Here is a 16470-nt window from a genome sequence, read left to right on the forward strand (position 1 = left end):
GTCTTCCAAGGTGCCTCTGGGTGGACTCAAACCTCCAAACTTCTGGTTATCAGCTGAGTGTATTAATCATTTGCACAACCCAGTAACTTCTCATTATGCTTTTAGCGCTATATAACTTGATATGGAGATACATGTGCCCAGATATACATAAATATGTTTAATATATATACAAGTGTTTCAAAATTGGAACAATACTATATAAAGAACTATATCACGGTATTTTTACATAAAAGTATAAAAAACTTTTTTCCAAAATTATTAATTTTTTGAGACTGATTTTCAAAGTTTCCTTAGGAGTATTACGTAGTATGAAAATATTTAATCAATTTTGTATTGTTGAACAACTTGGTTATCTCCAGTTTTTCACATTTAGAAATCAACTTTTGATAAATGCCTTTACACATAAATTTGGAAGAAAAGAGTGCCAGCTTCTGGAATGTATCATAAAAGATACATTATTAGAATGTGTTGTATTAGCACATTATTCAAACAATGAATAAAAGAGAATTGAATGTCCTAAAATTGACTCATTTGAATATGTATATGAGTGTGATTTTGAAGGGATACAGGCACCTCCAATTTAACATCAGTAATCTATTCCTAAAAAGTCAGACATTCTATGTAAAAACAAACCAATGCTATTTCTAATTTCTTAAATGAAAAAAAAAATATAGAACATTATACTCTACCTGAAATCCTCAACTGATTTCCTAAAACAAAACTCTAACAGTAAAACTATCAAATTATTGCATGAAATGCTTAAAACATTGCTTTCTGATCACTCCAAAATTAATATGTTTGATAAACCATTGATTTTTATCCAGCAATATGGCCGCCAAAACGTCTTTGTATATACATATTTCTCCTGTCCCGTAGGGTTGCTATGAGTTGGAATCCACTGGATGGCACTGGGTCTGGGTATTTCACCAGTGGGCGTTTGGAGTGTGGGGGTGAGGAACAAAAACAAAAACCTAACTTTTTATAGTTAAAGAGTCCTCGCAAGTATACATGTATATACACACACACCGTATCTATTAAATTTAATATAATAAATGAAATCATAAAAAGTAGAAAAATAAGTAAAATTTTATATGACTTAGAATAAATATTTTTAAGTATAAAAGCACAGAGACCATAAAGAGAATGATCCATACACATAACTATATTAAAAACGATAAACTTGTGAATTAAAAACCCCATAAGTGGCAAGACAATCAGGAAAAATATATTTGTTATAAACATTACTTATAAAGAGTTAATAATTTTTATATACAAAATAATTTCTTATAAACAATAAGTCAAAGATGTACACCCCAAAAGAAATTTTGACAAAGGTATGAACAGAACATTCGCAAAATAAATAAAATGGTGAATAAATATGTTAAAATATTCACCTTCTTTATCTAGAAACAAATCAAGTCAGCAAATTTTTCACCTCTGAAACTTTCAAATATGTAGAAAAATGTTGGTGTTATTGGATGCCATTAAACTGATTTCAACTCATAGTGACCCCATGTGACAGAGTAGAACTGCCCCATAAGGTCTTCCTGGCTGTAATCTTAATGGAAGCAGATCTCCAGGTCTTTCTTCCACAGAGTTGCTGGATGGATTTGAACCACCAACCCTTTGGTTACCAGCCCAGCACTTAATTGTTTGCACCACCAGCGCTCTTTAAAGAATGTTTGTGTCCAGTGTTAATGTAAGTGGGGGACAAATAAACCTTCTCACACACTGGTGGGAGTATAAACTTTTAAAACCTTTGTGGAGGGTAATTTGTCACTATTAATCAAAAGCCTTCAATTCTGCAAACCTCTAAACCAAAAACTCTCCTTCTGAGAACTTATCCTTTAAGGTAGCCTGGCAATATGTACGTAAACTTTGATCTAAAAAAAAATTTATATGTGTGTGTGTGTGTAAAAAGAATGAACTTTCCTCACCTTATCTTCCGGCTAGTTCTAGCATTTAGAGTAGTTCTTGATATTGTCGAATAATTATTTTAAAACTGGCCTCAGAGAAAAATTCTTGATACATGTGATACTTGTTCGGTTGATTCCCCTTGGGTCTCTGGGTAAACAATCATTATACACAAATTATGATAATCTTTTGTTTCCTTTCCATTAATTTTTTTTGCCTTTTTATGTCTTCTTATGTTAGTAAAAAAATTCAGAACATATTTTAAAATCCTGAACAGTTGTTGACTTTTATCAAGTAACTTTTGAGCAGCTATCAAAAATTTCATGTTGTTTTTCTGCCCTATCCTAGTGATATTGTGCATTATACCTAATAATAAAGCCAGAATGCTCCTTAGAAGCAAAGATGGTGAGACTTCGTCTCAGGTGCTTTGGACATGTTATCAGGTGGGATCAGTCCCTGGAGAAGGACATCATGCTTGGTAAAGTAGAGGGTCAGCAAAAAAGAGGAAGACCCTCAACAAGATGGATTGACACAGTGGCTACAACAATGGGTTCAAGTATAACAACTATTGTGAGTATAGCACAGGACCAGGCAGCGCTTCGTTCTGCTGTGCATAGGGTCACTATGAGTCAGAACTGACTCAATGGCACCTAACAACAACAATAAAGAACATTGTTTTAGTCATCTAGTGTTGCCATAACAGAAATACTACAAGTGGATGGCTTTAACAAAGAGAAATTTATTCTCTCACAGTCTAGTAGTTTACAAGTCCAAATTCAGTGCGTCAGCTCCAGGGGAAGGCTTTCTCTGTCTGTCAGCTCTGGAGGAAGGTCCTTGTCCTCAATCTTCTCCTGGTCAAGGAGCTTCTCCGGCGCAGGGACCCCGTGTCCCAAGGATGCGCTCTGCTCCTGGTGCTGCTTTCTTGGTGGTATGAAGTCCCCAACTTTTTGCTTGTTTCCCTTTCCTTTTATCTCTTCAGAGATAAAAGGTAGGTCAGGCCACACCCCAGCGAAACTCCCTTTACCTTGGATAGGGTAGGTGACCTGAGCAAGGGTGGAGTTACGATCCCACCCTAATCCTCTCAACATAAAATTACAATCACAAAATGGAGGACAACCGCACAATACTGGGAATCATGGCCTAACCAAGTTGATACACACATTTTTGGGGGGGACATAATTCAATCCATGACACACATCTACATTCATTTTATAAATACAAGTCAGAGATTTTATTTGCTAGTACTTTACAGATTTTTCATTTATGTCCATAAGCGTAATTGTTTTGTTAATTTCTGTTTTCTCCTCTGTTAAGTATTGGGTGTCTAAATTTTATAAAATAAATTTGGAAACTTCCCATTTTCATCTATGGTCTAAAACAATATCTATGCCATGAAATTTATATGCTCCTTAAAAGTTACAGAACTATCTATCTGGGCTTGGAAACCCCTTGAAGATAATTGTTTGCATTTTTTCCCCAATGATTCCATTTTTTTTTCTCCATTGTTATCGATCTTCTCAGGTATTTTGGTTCTCTATTAATTAACTTTGTAAATTAATCTTTCTTAAAAATGTATTTATTTGAGCTTCTCACATTTATATTTTTAGAGTTTTAAAATACGATGTTTTTATTTTCACCCCTGGCTATATCACCTTTATCAGCTTTAGTTGTGTGCTCTTGTTTATGTTTTTGCTTGATCAAGGTCTTATGGAAGTATGTTTATTTTATAATTTTTTTATTCCTATTTCACAGAAGCCATCTGTTTTTGTATTCTATTGAGAATAACAAGTAATTTTAAAGTAAGTTTTCTGTGTCCTGCATTAAATATGTTTCTCTTCATAAATTTTATAGTAAGATTGTCTTTTTCTGGTCCTATTGTATTTTTAATAGTCCATATATAGGATTGGAATATTTTCTATTTGGTTTGGCTCTTTTGGAATTAATTACGAAATAAAGAGAGATCTTTTTAGAACATTTGTTTGCCAATAAACAAGCATGTGGCTTGTCCTTTCCCTTTCCCAATACAGATTTGAGCGATGTTGTCAAATAGTTTCCAAAGAAATACTGTATAGTAAGGATCACATTGTTATCGGAATTGAATAAGTTTCTTGCCTCTCACTAGTCAAGAATGAGCAGGTAAGGCATGTAGAGTTTTCCACGTGAGCAAAGCTTTATTGAAGAGGCTTGCAAGTGGAGACAAGGGGGGCCTAAAGCAACGCTTACCTCCGTCTCACAGAACAAAAGATTAGCTTGGGTTTTTAAAAGTTCTTGGTTGGGAAAAGATTCATGTTTATTCACAGATATAGGCGAGGACATGTTAACTAAGGTGTGCATGCAGCAACTTTCTATGATGGCTCCTGTCCCAGAGGCCTCTGGGATTTGTAGCAGGACTTATTATGGGATGTCACGCCTGCACAGTCTCCCAGCTGCTGCTGCAGCCCCTCACTGCCCTTGGTGGAAGGTCACACAGCGGCCACAGGTCAATGTTCTGCACAGGTCCCTGGGGCTGGTTTTCTCCGGCTGCTTCTGAAAGACAACTTTAAAGAAGTTTATGGGCTATTTTCTGATACTCTGCCCCATTGTTCTGGGGAATGGCTTTGTTTCTGTGCCCTGGAACATTTCCTGTTATTTTGTTTGTGGATTTGGGAGGGCCCCTCTGTTTCCTGTCTTAACACACCTGTAACCTCTTAGCAAATTTGCACAGTGTTGCATGGCGCAATCCTCTAGGTGTGAAGAACGCTTGTGCAGAAATCCCTTAGAGCACTTCCTTATTTCCAGGACACAAAAACATTAATTCCAGGCTCTTGTTAAAAACCAGCTACTGTTAGGGGACCCTACCCTTGGATATCAGTAGAATCCCCTTCTCAGATCTACCTTGGAGAACAGGTTGATGTGAATAATTTCTGGTCTAATTTCCAGTTCTTACCTTGTTCTGGTGTGGCTCTGCTGAAATGGAGTATAATTGTCTGTCTCCTGAAGGGGATAGCTACACCATGGTACCCTGGCAGTCTTGCATGTAGCCACACAGGCCATGTAGGCAAAGACTTGTACCACAGCTTATCTTAATCTTGGAAGGACACCTTGTGATCTTTCTGGAATAGGAGAGAATTGGAGGCCTGTGAGGAACTTACGTCTCCCACTCTCCTCCCTGTCTTCTCTGTGAGCCTGTCATGAGACAGGTTCTCATCTCTTCCCAGGCTCTGATGAGCTATGGGACTTTCTACCCTTTCCTCCTCAGAATACAGCTGCAGACTGTAAAACCACTTAACTGCAGTCTTGAAATGACTCCTCAGCAATGGTAGCCCACAAAGTTGTGTTGCAGTCATCTGGCCCCTTTTGTTTTGGTGTCATTATTTTTGGACAAGGATCATAGGGAGCCTATATACCTTTGGTTACTCTTCTTTTTGCTGTCTAATTAAGTAATAAACTATCTGAATCTAAAAGTGGCTCCTTATACCTTACAGGCCAAATCAGTCAGGCCTTGGCCTTAGCTTTGTGTCTTGTGTGAGTGACATCGCCACTTCCCTTGACACTCTTAACTAAAGAATTCAATAATACGATATAATAGCTAGTATTTGTGCAGTAGAGGGATGGATCACATTTTCTGGTTGCTCTAACTCTTGCATCTCTGAGTCAAGGTATAGGCAATAGGAAAAGGACTGTGTATCTCCTTACTGTCCTTCAGGACATTGAGTTTGTTCTCCTTCAAGTGACAATGCTTAAGTCAGCATCTAGTGGTGGCTATGATTTCCATTTTAATATAACAGTCTTTGTAATTAGTGAAAATGTCTCCAAGGTTATGGCAATGGGCTGGCAGTTGGTTTTGCTTTTCAGAGTGGTTATAAGCTCTTGCCAAATTTTCACGGAGAGTTGAGCTAGGAATGGAGAATCAGATATTATTTCAAACAAGAAGCCTGACCAACAACACTTTTATTATAATAATTATAATAATACACAAGATTGATTGAGGACTTACTATGTGCCAGGCATTGTACTAAGTGCTTTGTGTGCATTTACTCTTTTAGTCCTCACAAGAACCTTGTAAGAGGTAGTTATCTTTTTTGTCTCCACTTCAAGGAAACTGAGCTTTTAGTGAGGCTACCTGACTTGCCAAATGCATACATCTAGTTACCTAGGATTTGAGAGCCCCAGCAATTTCAATGCAAAAATTCCAGTCTTTGTGACAGTTTTATTTATTATTTTTTTAAGGTTTTGTTTTCTTTAAATTTTATTTTGTTGTTTTTGTTGAGGATATACACAGCATACTTTCATAAGTAACAGTGGCTCAATTAATGGTATTTGAATTCTCAGTGGAAGAGAATGAGACAAAGTCTCATGGAGAGGCAAATTGCAAAAACCCCCCAGGAGATTCTGGAATGTCCCCCCCAAAGGACGTATGCACCAACAGAGGGAAAAATTATTGCTCCAATGGTAAAATTCCAGATTTTGTGGCACTGAGATTGTTTAAAGACTTTGGAAAAGCTAGGGAATTTCAAGGTATCCCTTGAGTCACGGATTTGTCACTGTTTCTTAAAATGTGGTCTATGGATCACCTCACCAGACTTGTGTAGGCAACTGGTAAAAAAATGCAGGCCCACCCCATCCTGGACTGACAGCTGTAACAGAATCTCTGCAGATAGGACTCAAGGTTATACCTGTATTTTCAACAAGCTCCCCAGGTATTCTGCTGCACCAAGGTCTGAGAACCATTGAATAGTTCATCTGTATACTTTGCCTCCAAGAAAGGCCAGTCTAGAACCTTGGGGGGGAATGATTAATTGTCTCCAACTGTAATCAATAAGGGAATGATAACGATGTATTTTTCAGAACTCTTTTTTGTAATGGAGACTGTGGTAGGAAAAGAAAATGCTAGGAGAATTCACAACAGAATGTTCTGTTCTCTTTATATGCAGGGAAGTTCTAATCCTATGAGGATAATTCATACAGTTAATAGGTAGGGCATTGGTAGTGCAGTGGCTAAAGCCCTGGCTACTAACTGGAAGGTCAGCAGTTCAAACCCACCAACTGCTTCATGGAGAAAGATGTGGCAGTCTGCTTCCATAAAGATTACAGCCTTGGAAACCCTATGGGACAGTAATACTCTGTCCTATTGTGTCACTGTAGGGTTGCTTTGAGTCGGAAGAGAGTTGACAGCAATGGGTTCGGTTTTGGTTTAGTAGGTAGTAGAGCTAGGCTTAGGACCCCTGGTGGCGCAATGGTTAAGTGTTCTGCTGCTAACCAAAAGGTTGGCGGTTCGGACCCACCAGCAGCTCCTTGAGAGAAAGATATGGCAATCTGCTTCTGTAAACATTTACGGCCTTGGAAACCCTATGGGGAAGTTCTACCCTGACCTTTACGGTTCTATGAGTCAGAATCAACTCAACAGCAATGAGTTTTGGTTAGAGCTAGGTTTAGAATTTAAGCAATCTGCCTGGATTTCTACCCTCAGTTAACTAAATATTCCAACAAAGGGGAAATCTTTTTTTCCCCTCAAAGTAGCCCTGGCCTATGTATGGCTGATACCTTTTGTCCATGGACTCCCTCAAGCACTGAACAGGTTTATACCATTGATTCCACTGTTGTTTTATGAAGTTCTTGGCTGTACTTTTTTTTGGTGAGGCAAACAGAGCAGGGGTTTTAACAAACATTTTTATATTTTGAAAACTGAGGTTTGGAGAGGTTGACCTAAGTATACCCAGCTAATAAGTGGCAGATCCAGGACTAGAACCTGGCTTGAAGCCAAACCTTCAACATCCTACTGTCAGACTAGAGGTTAGCAGAGAATGGAAGAGGCAATGGGGCTTTACTGTAGAAACTAAAACCTCCCATCTTTGGGAGTATTTTCTAGCTGATCATTCAGCAGACACAAATACATCACTTTACAAATGTATGTTACAACAGCAATTAACTTCCTGCCATCTACCTTGAACTATTAATTCTATTTATCATTTAAAGAGTTAGAGTTTTATGTCCTTTGAAGATACGATTCATGAAACACTGATCCCTGCCTTAACAGCCCAAACACATTGCTTTGTATTGAGCGTTGCTTTGTCTAGCCAAATTGTGCCTTGTGTCTGATTCAACTAATCAGAATAGATCCTGTTATGAAGAAAGGACAAAATGATGAGGAGGACAGCTTAAAATACAAATCTATATTGTTTTAAAACAAAACGAAGATAATAGGAACAGTTAGGCTTGGGATCCTTGAAATATCTTGTGAAAACCATATTTTGTAGGAGACAAAATTGAATTTCACCAGGAGAAGTAACTTCCTGAAGTGAAGACGCATGCTTCAAATCAATGTGATTTATCCTGGGGTATTATTTAACTGACTGATGCTGGTAGAAAGAAACATAAAAATACATGAGTTGAGATGTCAGAAATATTAAAGATTATCTGACATTTTTGAATATGAGAACATGACTAAGGAAGGTTACCACAGAATCTTTCAATGACGTTGGCCTTGGGAAAGAAGGAAATCTTATGTTTTTCATAACACACTGATCTACGTATAAAGATAGTTATTTTGAAAGTGAACTGACAGAGGATAAAGCTATAGACCTAAGGAGATTTTTAAAATTTATTTGTGATGCATGTGACTGAAGATATTTATACTTCAGAGTCCAGTGGAATTGGTTGAAAGTCTATGTATCCAGCTAACTCAAGAGTTGTATATCTAGAATACCAGGTACTAAACTGCAGCAACTGAATTTATGCAAAATCTTCAGAAATATTTAGCTGGCAGAGAGAGTATGGCACTTAACTAATAATCATGAAACGTAAGTAGGATTTCTAGAGACCAAAGGCTGGGTGTACCATGATAATAGACAGCTGAGAAATGTAATCATGACTATGATTAAGTGGGATAATTAAGAATAAATATAGAACTATTGAATGGAAGAAATGGAGAGAGGATTTGGCATCCTATTGATAATGTTAGAGTTATTGTATGAATTACTACTAGGTTCTATTCCTTGAATTCTGGATACAGTATGATGCTATATGTTAAAGTGCTGGAGTATTAATTTAGCTCTGTAAAATGGAGTTTCTACAAGGAAAGCAATTTAAAATTTTGATACCAGTGATGACAAATAGAGGAAATAACTAAAGAAATGAGTGTGTTCCCTGGAATCCTACATGAAGGGGGGGTGACAAGACCATATAGGAGAGAGAAGCACAGACAAATAATGCTCCAACTTATCTGAGGCTTGCAATAAATGATAGGAACATATGAATTTTAAAGCTAGTGTCTTAGTTATCCAGTGCTGCTGTAACAGAAATACCACAGTGGATGGCTTTAACAAAGAGAAATGTATCCTCTCACAATCTAGTAGGTTACAAGTCCAATTTCAGAGTGTCAGCTACAGGGAAAGGCTTTCTCTTTCTGTTGGCTCTGGGGTAAGGTCCTTGTCATCAACCTTCCCTTTGTCTAGGAGCTTCTCAGTATAGAGACCCCAGGTCCAAAGGACATGCTATGCTCCTGGTGGTTCTTTCTTGGTGATATGAGGTCCCCATGTCTCTCTGCTCACTTCTCTCTTTTATATCTCAAAAGAGTTTGGCTCAAAACACAATCCAATCTTGTAGATTGAGTCCTGCCTCATTAACATGACTGCCGCTAATCCCATCTCATCAACATCATAGAGACAGAATTTACAACACATAGGAAAATCACATCAGATGACAAAATGGTGGACAATCATACAATACTGGGAATCATGGCATAGCCAAATTGATACACATTTTTGGGGGAACACAATTCAATCCATGACAGCTAGGGTGACCTATATTTGCCCAGGATTCTGTGGTTTCCTGGGATATGAGACTTCTGGTGCTAAAATGGGGATAGTCCCAGGAAAACCAGGACAAATTGATCCCCCTAGTAAAGGTATATACTACAGAACAATAAGATGACCAAGAAAGAGATTTGCTAGCTGCTTGGGGTAGATCAGGTAATGTTTATAAATGACAGACAGAAATAATAATTATTTAATTCCTACTTGATTACTATGTTCTCTGTCAAGGAAAAATTATTTTCTTGCACATGGAAAAGGAGAAAATGAACATGGCTGGGAGGAACTTGGTGGAGAGAGAGCACATTACTGTATCAAATGAGTTCAAGTTTCATTTATTCAGCATTAAATGTAGCAGACACCATTTTTAAGTCCTAGGGATACATAGTGAACAATGCCTTTCCCTGGCCGGACTTCTTGGCACCCTATAACAACCAACAATGGGAGAGTCTGAAATCCCATCATTGTCATTGCCTGCACCCTCCAGCATCCCAGCAACCACCCTGTAGAAAAACTGCAGTAACTCACACCCACCCTGAGACATGATGACTGGGAGGCTCAGCTCTAGAAGTGCGCAATTATTTCCTGGTGCTACCTGTCTTAGTCATCTAGTGCTGCTATAACAGAAATACCACAAGTGGATGGTATTTATTTTCTCAGTCTGGTAGGCTTGAAGTCCAAATTCAGTGCATCAGCTCCAGGGAAAGCCTTTCTCTCTCTGTTGGCTCTGGAGGAAGGTCCTTCTCATCAATATTCCCCTGGACTGGGAGCTTCTCTGCACAGGAACCCCAGGTCCAAAAGACACGCTTTTCTCCCAGTGCTGCTTTCTTGATGGTATGAGGTCCACCTCTCTGCTCCCTTCCCTCTCCTTTTTATTTCTTGAGACATAAAAGGTGGTGCAGGCCACACCCCAGGGAAACTCCCTTTATGTTGGATCAGGAATGTGACCTGGGTAAGGATGTTACAATATCACCCTAATCCTCTTTAACACAAAATTACAATCACAAAATGGAAGACAACTGCACAATACCGGAAATCATGGATCAGCCAAATTGATACACACATTTTGGAGGGACATAATTCAATTCATGACACCACCCATCCAAGTACAACAAGTTTCTCCCTCTACTAGGTTTCCACCCTGGTCAGGCCCCCAACCTGCACTGTGGTCTTTGAATCTGAATCCCTCCCTTCCTTTGAAATCTGCTCAGAACTCACCTCCTTCAGAAGTTTTGCTTGATTAAACTCACTCTAACCACTCATTATTTCATGTTCCCTGAGTTCCTAGACACCTTACTCAATCAGTATATTCATTGCAACTACTACAGTTACAACTGTAATTCTAAGTCTGATCCATGACCCATAGGATGTCCACTGGCCTGGGTTGTCCACGATTTGACAGGAACCAAGGTGTGGGTTGCCAGAAGGTAGGACGATTGTCTCTGCTCATTTGTGTTTTCCCTTGTACATGTTCTTGATTACCCCTCTCAACAGAGTAGGTAGGGTGTGTAATCTCCACTGGGGTGCAGCAAGGATAGGGACCCAGTATCCTGTCTTACATACCACATTTTTGATGACTAATTCTCAGGGTGGATCTTTTGAACCAATTAGGATTTTTTTTTTTTAACCTGCGCCTGCTTTACCACACAGAGAGGATCCCAGGAACTCCTCAAATGACTTAGAGTCCAATCTCTAGATTCAAATGAATGATATCTCTGGGGCATTGATGGATTCACATTAACAGCCTTGAAGGCTACCATAGTTATCTACTTGTTATTAGCATTGCCATATTGAAGCCTCATTCTCTTATTATGCAATCGCGATGTTTTAATAAACATGTTTAATAGAGTTAAATATTTCAGTGTCCCCTTATTATAAATTGGGTGATAAAAATTAGAAAGAGGAAAAAAATCATATCACTTTTTAACAAACAACAGTGAACCTGACATTAATCCTGAACCAAATTCTAGATTGATTAATTAAAAGCATAGTGTGTGAGCCACTAGATGCAATAATCACTAGGGTACAACTTGGGCTTACTAAAAATAAGTTGTACCAGTATAGCCTAATATCCTTTTTTTGATGAGGATATTTAGCTCTGAGTATTTAGAAAAGGATATTCAGCCTGGGATATCAGGAAAATTCATGAACAAGTGAATCTGAACTTCAACAATAAGATTTGATTTGATGTTTGACTAGGTATACAATTGTTACCACAATTTTGCAAGTTAGAGCCACCTGCCACAAACAGCCAATTCTTGAGACAGGAGTGAGGTGGATAGCAAGAGCTTTATTAATATATTGATATATGGAGACAGAGGGGAATAATCTCCTCCTACATCTGTCTCCAGAAACTGGAGGCCAGCTGGGGTTTTATAGGGAAAAGGCGACATGGGTTTTAGGAACATGTGGAATATCCATTCTCTTTCTCTGTTTATTTATTTTTTTTCCTCTGTGGTTTCAGTGGTCATGTCTCAAAAGTGCTGATCTTTTCCTGCCATTATCCCATCAGCCCAGGGGGTGACTGGCACCATCCTGGTGAGCATCATCGTATTTGACAGGCTTACATTGATATCACTTGTTTTTCCATGGTCCTAGGAGAAACACTGGTTAACTTTTAACTTTTAGAGGAGCTAAAAGCAAAATCATACTTGGAGACAGACAGGCTAGAGAAAGGAAAAAAAATGGTGGAGGTACTGTTCAAGATATGGCTGAGCAGCCTGTTCCACAATGACGTGTATATGAAAAAAATAGAGAAATGTGGCTAGTTGTTAGTATAATTGGGGAAATTATCAAGTGCTTTAAGGAATACACCCAAAGAGACTGATTAATAGACTGCTATTCTGCTGGGTTGGAGTGTTTTGTTGTTAATTTTGTTTTTGTTGTTGTTGATTTTGTTTTTGTTGTTGTTGATTTTGTTTTTGTTGTTTATTTGTGACTTAGGAGACCCCCGTGCATAGGGTTTTTTTTTTTTTGGCTGTAATCTTTATAGAAGCAGATCACTAGGCCTGTTTCTTCCATGGTCTGTGGGTGGTCGGTGGGTTCCAACCACCAACCTTTTGGTTACCGGTTGAATACAAACCATTTGTGCCACCGAAGGACCTTACTGGACAGCTATGCTGAAGAGACATTTCCAGTAAATAATCTGTCCTCAGTCTGATCCTTCCAACACTTTATTAAAGACTTGCATGATTTTATGAAGGTGTACTTTAAAATCTATATGCATGAAGTAGTTGAGAAGGATAGTAAATACATTAGATGACCGAGTCAAGATATGCTGTAATCTAGATATGCTAGACCCGTAACCCATTGCTGTTGAGTCAATTCTGACTCATAGCGACACTATAGGACAGAGCAGAACTGCTGCATAGGATTTCCAAGGAGTGGCTGATGGATTCAAACTGCAAACTTCTTGGTTAGCAGCCGTAGCTCACCATAGCTCTTAACCACTCTGCCACCAGGGCTCTGGGATGTGCTGGAATCATGGCAAAATCTAACAAGATACAATTGAACATGGATAAACATCAGGTTATATATTGATATCCAGAAAAAACCAAGTGTATATATATCAGTTTAGGGAACTACAGTAGCCTCTATGAATAAGAAAAAAAAATTTTTTTTTTCATAAGGGACTTAATATTTTAATTGATCAGTATTAGTGCTGCAATACAGCTGCAAAGAAAGCTATGCAATGCTAAGCTATAGCAATAGAAATGCAGTATCTGGATTGAGCGAGGTGATAGGTTCATAGTCTCATAGTCTTCTGTTCTTATCGGACCACACCTGGAGTACTGCATTAAAGCGTGGGCCCTTCCTGTAAAGAGACCCTTTTCCTCTCATTCTACACATTAAAAGCAACAGTTTCAATTCCATCTGGAAATCAGTGATTTCCAAATCTATATCTCCAGCCAGAACCTTTCTCTGCTTCTCACATTTACTTTATTCTCTTTCCAACTGCTTACCAGATGTCTCTAATTTGTTGTGCTTTTGGCATCTCAATTTAAGATATCATTTTTCTGGTTCTCCTGTGGATCATTGTTGGAGGCATCAGCCTATCTCAAATTTCCATTTTCTTTTATATTTTTCTAACTCCCTACTAGTTAGAAAAATGGCAGTAAACTAACATCATTTTTAGAACTTCTTACATGTATGAAATGATAGCCTGGTGGCTTGGAAAACAAGCATGCACTGTCAAAATGAGGGCCATTTTGTCTTTTTTATGCTCTGTGGGATTAGGGTAGGGTTTGGTGGATGGATGTTGATAACATACACCTTGACTGTTGGGATTAGCTCAGGAACTGGAGTAGGCTTGAGTTTACAGTGGGAAGGTTAGCGTTGAGAGAAACAAAACAGGAGCCGGCTATCTGTGATGAATGCTAGATTGGTGTAAGCCTTTGCCTAAACCAAAGATTATGTTCTTAAATTAGGTACATTTTAGTTGTGAGGTTTCTGGCATGAACCTACCAGGTGGGGCATTTTTGAGGATGGAGAATTAGCAGGTTTTTTTTTTTTTAATAATGCATTGATATTCACCCAGGTTGGTGCGTCTGTGATCCGCTTGTGTGAAAGGTAAACCTTATTGACCTCATCTTTCTTTCAGCTGTTGATGCAAGAAAACAAAACAAAAAAATAAAAAAGATATACCCAATGGTGGCTATTGCCCTATCATTTATTGGCGTGCCTCAGACTTACTTGAGGACTATTTAAAAAAGTGAGAGAAAGAAGTGGGAACTTGTTGCACAGCCCCATGTGACTGTTGGTCAGGATAATGTAGCTGAGGGAATAGGTATACAGAGAAAGGCACCATACACTTGGTGTAGGGTTAAGATTGTTTCAATGTTTCAATCAGATGGAGAGAATCCAGTATGCACAAGTTGAGTAGGATGTTTGAAAGACAGGCAGGTGGGTAGTTATTATCCGGGAGATCTGTGCTTAAGGAGACTGTAGCTGATAACAGTAAGGTAGAACATTAGATACCCTGTTCCTCACATCACACCCCCCAGACACTGGGCTGGGTGAGATTCACAGAAAGCTCCTGACCTACAAGGGAGTCAGGGTACCAAGCAGATTATAATAACAACAATAACTAATATTTAACATGTCTTCATTAAGTACATTAAATGCATCATTTCTTTTAATCCTCCCAATGAACCTATGAGACAAGTATGATTATTATACTAATGTTACAGCTTTGAATATCTTGAAAGAAGTACAACCAGAATGCTCCTTACAAACAAGGCTGGCGGGACTTTGTCTCACATACTTTGGACATGTTATCAGGAGGGACCAGTCCCTGGAGTAGTACATTGTGCTTGGTAAAGTAGAGTGTCAGCGAAAAAGATGAAGACCCTCAACGAGATGGGTTGACACAGTGGGTGCATCAATGGGCTAAAACATAGCAAGAGTTGTGAGGATGGCGCAGGACCTGGCAGTGGTTTCTTTAGTTGTACATAGGGTCCCTATCAATGGAATTGATTTCAGGGCACCTAACAACGACAACATCTTTGAAAACTGAAATTCAAAGAAATTGAAGCATTTTCCCTAGATCTCATAGCAAGTTAGTGATAGAGTTAGGATTTAAACTACGAAGTCTGATTCTTGAACCCAAGCTCTTGAATTTTGAGGACCAAAGCATATTTATGGACTCAATCAGCACAGCATTGACAGTGGTTACAGACAACTGGAATCTGGGGACAAGCGAAGAACTTAGGTATCTTTAGACAGAAAATTATAGGTATATTTGGCAAGCAAGTATAACTGGGAAACAATTTAGGAGCCCCTGACTTATGTCTGGAATCCCAATCTGGGGATGGTAGCTTACTTTTATGCCCCACTATTGAGGCTGAGATTACAAACAAACTGTGTCTGTCAGGACCTAGGGTATACCTGAGCCTAATAGAAACAAACAAACAGAAAAGAAAACCTATTGCTGTTGAGTTGATTCCGATTCATAGCAACCCTACAAGACAGAGTAGAACTGGTCTGTAGAGTTTCCAAGGCTGTAATCCTCACAGAAGCAGACTACCACATCTTTCTCCTGTGGCACAGCTGGTAGATTTGAACTATTAACCTATCAGTTGGCAGCCAAGGACCCATAAAACTCAGCTTTGAGGAACCAGCAAAAGCAGAGATAATATCATCCGGCAAAAAGCCCTGTCTTCCCAGTCTACTCCAAGTCCTTTTCACACACAAAGGATGGCTGAAGTGTAGTGTTAAGTTTTCAGGAAGAGAATGGGGGTTTCTATATTTTCTTTTGTCTGGAAATCTTTTTCTTCTTCTACATTTCTCATTCAGTTGCATTATCTTCCTTTAGATCTAGATATCCCTGCTTCAGAATAATTAGATCTTTCAAGCCATCATGGTTGTTGTTGTTAGGTGCCGTCAAGTCAGTTCCGACTCATAGTGACCCTATGCACAACAGAACGAAACACTGCCTGGTCCTGTGCCATCCTTACAATCGCTGTTATGCTTGAGCTTATTGTTGCAGCCACTGTGTCAATCCACCTCGTTGAGGGTCTTCCTCTGTTCCGCTGACCCTGTACTCTGCCAAGCATGATGTCCTTCTCCAGGGACTGATGCCTTCTGACAATATGTCCAAAGTATGTAAGACACAGTCTCGCCATCCTTGCCTCTAAGGAGCATTCTGGCCGCACTTCTTCCAAGACAGATTTGTTCGTTTTTTTGGCAGTCCATGGTATATTCAATGTTCTTCGCCAACACCACAATTCAAAAGCGTCAACTCTTCTTTGGTCTTCCCCATTCATTG

This window comes from Elephas maximus, chromosome X (genome assembly GCF_024166365.1).
Source record: "Elephas maximus indicus isolate mEleMax1 chromosome X, mEleMax1 primary haplotype, whole genome shotgun sequence".
Taxonomy (NCBI): domain Eukaryota; kingdom Metazoa; phylum Chordata; class Mammalia; order Proboscidea; family Elephantidae; genus Elephas; species Elephas maximus.